Genomic DNA, 5,469 nt, shown 5'->3' on the forward strand with positions numbered 1-5,469 from the left:
GCAGTTATGTAGACATTTTGGTGTTAACGTGTCTAAGTATAGCAGATTATATACAAAACTTAAAGAGGTTAAAGATAAACTTGCAAGTACGTTATTGGTTTTATTAATATTGGAGTACACAGGTATGGAATTAGTCGGCTCACAAATTATATTTTCCATGAAACTACCGCGATTCCATGAACGTTGTATTATTGTGAAACTTAATTTAACCCTAGCCCTCAGAATATAAGTGAACTGGAGAGAGTCCATTGCTTGTGCGCTATACATCTGGAAGGTATTACGTTCACATGTTCATACTTTATGTACCTGTGTACCTTTTAGAAGAAGAAATAAGTAGAAATTAGAAAGAATATGAAGAGGAATATCTATACCCCGGTCAACATAGACACCAATCTGATAAAATCAGATCTCCGCTGTCCTACGTGAAGATGTGACGACGACCACTGAAGAATGACATTCAGGTGACCATTAAATTAGCCAATGGAAATGCAACTTTCAAAAAATCTGAAAGTGAATCAAATCGTTCGATACACATTCATCCTTTTCACCCACGGTGCTCTTTCTCAAAACGCAAAGATATTAGACCTCATCTGACTGGTTGATAAAATTAGCAATTATGGTAATAGCATAGGTACCAGAATATGCCTTCTAAGCGATCGCTGTCAGATCTTCATTTGGTAACAGCGGAGATCTGATTTTAATCAGTTTGGTACACAGGTACTTAAAGTATGAACAGGTGAAAGGACAGCTACATAAACGAACATTTTCCCCGTCATTTCTTCTACACTTCTGATAACATCAGTTTCTTTGACCTTCTTAACATTAACCGCAATTGTAGATTGTTGTCCAAGACTATCCGAGTATACAAACGTACAGTCTCCTGTTACTTAAAATTTGACCATCGTTTTAATGGGTATTACACACACTTCTAGTAAACAGACACATACGCATGTGCTTTGGTGCCGTTTTGGAATTTTGGAAACAACTCACCCCTTACCCTCCCAAACCTTAACTTGATCCCTTTTGCCTTGCTCGCAACCCTAAATGTTTCTGCTAATCGGCCGATTCGCGGCATTGATATTTGGCTACACTTCCCGCATGCATGTTAGCACTACTGGGACTTTATTTCAATGCCAAGAAATGTTGTTGTTTTTTTTTTCTCCTGTGGGAGATAAAATGTTCCACACGCACAGAAAGTACAACTCGATTATAAATATGCAGCCGGAACAGGTCAATACACAAACCTGTCACAAACATGCACAAAACGTCAGTCCATTCAAGACACAAACCACCAAAAAAAATCATGGAGACATCATTAGGCGTGTTTTCTTTCTGACGTGACGATATCACATTACAATATTGATGAATACGGTTTGTAGTCATAACTAAAAGTTCTACACATCAGATAAAATGTATATCGACGAAGATGGGATTCGAACCCACGCGGGGAGACCCCAATGGATTAGCAGTCCATCGCCTTAACCACTCGGCCACCTCGTCCGGTGTATTTTGATGAGTACACTATTTATGTAGGGAGTGATCTATAGCTACCTGGCCTAAACCACACACAACTTTTGTCTGATATTCACGATTCAATATATGTCTTTTTCAGACAGAAAAAAATTCTAACCATCGAACCATCCTAGCTCTAACTGATGTGCACATAAAGAACCTAGTGCATGATATTCTTTAAAAGAAGAAATATATATCTTCAGGTAAATTAAAACAATTCTTCTGGCTGGGAGAAAACTCAACATTACCCACCTACCCACCCAATAAACAGAAACAAATACATGGTCGGTCCCTTAGTGAGCAAGCATGTTCATATCAATGGATTGTTAGGCAAGGGAAAAAACTCGTACGAACATTCGTTGTAATTCATCTCTTCGGTAAGTATTACATCAGATAAGTGAATATCAGTTCCATTTTTTTTAAAGTTATAAAAATCAATGTTTTCTAACAGCAGAGCCGAGTGGCCGAGTGGTCTAAAGCGCTCTCCGTCACGGATCACTGCCATCTCACCTCTGTCTGCGTGGGTTCGAGTCTCGGGCTCGGCCAGTGTGGACATGTGAGAAAGCTTGCCGGTAGCTTCTCGTGGGTCGGTGGTTCTTTCCGGGGTTTTCCCGGGTTCTTCCTCCACCATTAATACTGGCCGCCATGTATAGCCTATCTTGTGTTGAAAAATGGCGTTAAACCCTATAACAACAACAATAACAACTAACAGCAGAGTGGCGCAGTGGAAGCGTGCTGGGCCCATAACCCAGAGGTCCGTGGATCGAAACCACGCTCTGCTAATCACTTTTATTTGGTTTTTGTTTTTTGTTTTTAATTTTAAATTCATAACATCAAATTATCATTTATCTTCAGGCACAAAAATATAAATAAAAGGCACATTCAGTAAATATGTATCTGATTTCATATATAAAATGTGGGTCAATGTAATTTACTTTTCACGCTTCAATGACGGCTTTTTTTGGTGCTAATTTGGACCTTCTACAGCAGCAGAGGGGGCGAATCGGACATTTTGTCCAATCGTTATTTGGCTTAATTAATACTTTCTGCACTCAACGATCTAGTGTCGTCAGCGCCTGGTAAAAAAAAAACGACGACGGTCCATCCTACACGATGGTGACGTCATTTGGTTTAATTAACACCTGCGCGCCGATCCCCAGCGTCGTCAGCGTCCGGTAAGCACATCGACGACCGCGTCGATGTCATCGCCCCCTCTGCTGCTAAGTGGTTATTTACAATGAAAATTATTTACAACTAACCGAATATTTGGTCAAGTCCGATACGATATCGTGTCCGAGGATCATGTAAATTTATCGTTACGAATCCATGTGGGGTCGACTGAGCATGACTAAAAAAGTTTCGAAAAGTATTAAAGTCCATGTCACCGCCGCACCATGTCTGCCAAATATTTCGTAGCGTGTGTGTATCAACGCCGTTGAACACAGCAAGAATATTACAGTTGTCTCTAATTACTTTTGGAATCTGAGTGTATCGTTGAGTGACATATATCACGTCAGTGTTTTTATGCCTGCCTCTGGAAAATATTCTAGCTGGGTTTTTTTGATTGTCTAACATAACATCATCGTACACGACTAGATTGTTAACGTCGCCATCAATATCATCAATACCCGGTGCATCATTGATATCCGTAATAAACTCAATAACATTTTTTTTAGCGATCGCTGATGCATTCTCGTTGAAATCTTTCAGCACCTCGTAGCATCGTTGATCATCTACGCTAGGAGCAACCAAATACAACTTATCCCACTTCATCCATCTCATTATTAAATTGAGTAACAATTGCGTCTTGCCGGATCCAGATGGTCCGATGATAATCATCCGGATCGAGTTTGGTAACGCTGCAACATGCTTAACTGGTTCTCTTGTTTTAGTCGCCGAAAAATCAATTATATTCATATCTCTATACATAAATTATGGATCTATATTGTGTGAAGTGCAGAGTGCGTACTGGCACAAATGATATGACAACCGCTACAACAAGAAATAACAGATCGGCGCTTACTGGTAAGTGCGTACAATGCGGTACAAAGAAATTTAGATTTATTTCTATTAAACCCGGGGATGTTTTAAAAAAAAGCGAGGAGGTGACATCGCAGCCAAATTGGCAAAACTCCCCGGAACCCCGTGGGCAAAGTATCCAGGAGAAAAACACCTCCCAGGATATAGCTACTGTGGCCCCGGAACACGATTAGATATCAGACTCGATGATCAAAATCAGCCCAAACCCGGTGAGTATCCAATAAACGCTATCGATAAGGCGTGTCATGCTCATGATGTTGCTTACAAAAGTAGCGATCTTCAACAGCGTCATATCGCGGACGTAAAATTAATTCACGCGTTAAATACCATTCCTGATAAATCCGTCAAAGAAAAATTGGCCTCATGGTTGGTAAAATCGGCTATGAAAGGTAAATTAATGATTGGAAGCGGAGCTTCTGGCGCTGGTAATTGAAAACGATAGCGTTTATAATAACAACATGGAATCCATCTATTATTCTCCGAGAGGATACTGGAAGGGGAAGGCCGCAATTGGTAAGCTTGCAAGCGCTGCAAAGGTAACAAAGACCACTGCGGCTAATTGGTTATCCAAACAGGCTATATGGCAAATCTATCTACCACCGCCTAAACAAATCAACTTCTCGCGCTTTGATGTCAGCGTACCTAATGAAGTTCATCAGGCTGATATACTATTTTTGCCGCATGACAACGGTTACAAATACGCGCTAACCGTAGTTGATGTTGCGAGTCGATACAAACAAGCGGAGCCGTTAAAAACAAAGTCGGCAACTGAAGTAGCCGCTGCGTTTGAAAGAATTTATCGAAGAGGCCCTCTGCGCTGGCCAAATCTATTACAAGTTGATCCCGGTAGTGAATTTCGCGGCGCTGTTTTATCAACGCTGAAACATCATAGCGTCGCGATACGACGAGGTCATACTGCGCTACATCGTGATCAGGCAATTGTTGAACGATTCAATCGGACTCTCGCTGAACGGTTATTTGGATATCAATACGCGAAGGAATTCATCCAAGAAAAACGATCTCGAGAATGGGTCAAAAGGTTGCCAGGTGTAATTGCAGCGTTAAATAACGAGATTACCCGAGCAATCAACATGAAGCCCAGCGACGCGATTAAATACGAGTATATACCCGGAAAATCAAAAATAAATAGCGTTTCCAAGCCGATTCTCGGCGATGTCACTGTTAGATATCTGTATGAACCAGGAGAGCTTGAAGGCGGTAAAAAAAGAGCTACTGATCCTATTTGGAGTGTTACCACACATAACATATCAACGATAACACGATCAACTGGTAGACCACCGATCTATAGACTGGATTCAACTGCTCCTCAGCGCGGATTTACACGCGAGCAACTACAAGTGATACCTAACGATACTCAATTACCCCCGCGTGGTCTTAACTAGCGCCGTTGCGTCTATTGCACTCAAGACAGGTCAACCTCACATTGTTTTTGACATGACCGAGACTGTTATCGATCCTATCCACGGTAAATTGGCGAGTGTCTTTATCCGAATAACGCCAACTCATTATACAATTGCAACTCGCGCAGTGATTATTCTGTTGTTGTCGTAGCGAGATTATTAATTCGGCATCAATATCAAAACGCCGCTGTTTTTTTTTATCCTGTTGGCGGTAACCCGAGAGTTTTCTATCAATGACGCTTGCATCGATGGTGACTTTGTCGCCGGCTTCGTCAGTGACTCCGTCACCGGCTCCGTCAATAACAATTCTTCGAAGCTGATTTATCCTTCGTACTCTGGACACTGCAAGATAGACTAGATTCGACCATTCGATGCGATTATCAACCATCCAAACAATTGTGTCCGTGATGGTCAGTCCCTGCGAGGAATGTATTGTTGTTGCGTATCCTAGCGTCCACGGGGATTTATCAGCACGTAGCGCGTCCTCGACGACACC

The 5,469-nt window shown here is 41.6% G+C and overlaps 1 non-coding gene across 1 annotated transcript; it reads right to left on the reverse strand.

Annotated features, from left to right (window-relative positions):
- Window positions 1-1,418: 1,418 nt before the first annotated feature.
- Window positions 1,419-1,500, reverse strand: Trnas-gcu (transfer RNA serine (anticodon GCU)). The gene has a single exon. It is a non-coding gene; the product is annotated as a tRNA-Ser (tRNA).
- Window positions 1,501-5,469: the final 3,969 nt, after the last annotated feature.

The sequence above is a fragment of the Sinohyriopsis cumingii genome, unplaced genomic scaffold (assembly GCF_028554795.1).
Source record: "Sinohyriopsis cumingii isolate HCF-2022 unplaced genomic scaffold, ASM2855479v2 utg000646l, whole genome shotgun sequence".
NCBI classification, from domain to species: domain Eukaryota; kingdom Metazoa; phylum Mollusca; class Bivalvia; order Unionida; family Unionidae; genus Sinohyriopsis; species Sinohyriopsis cumingii.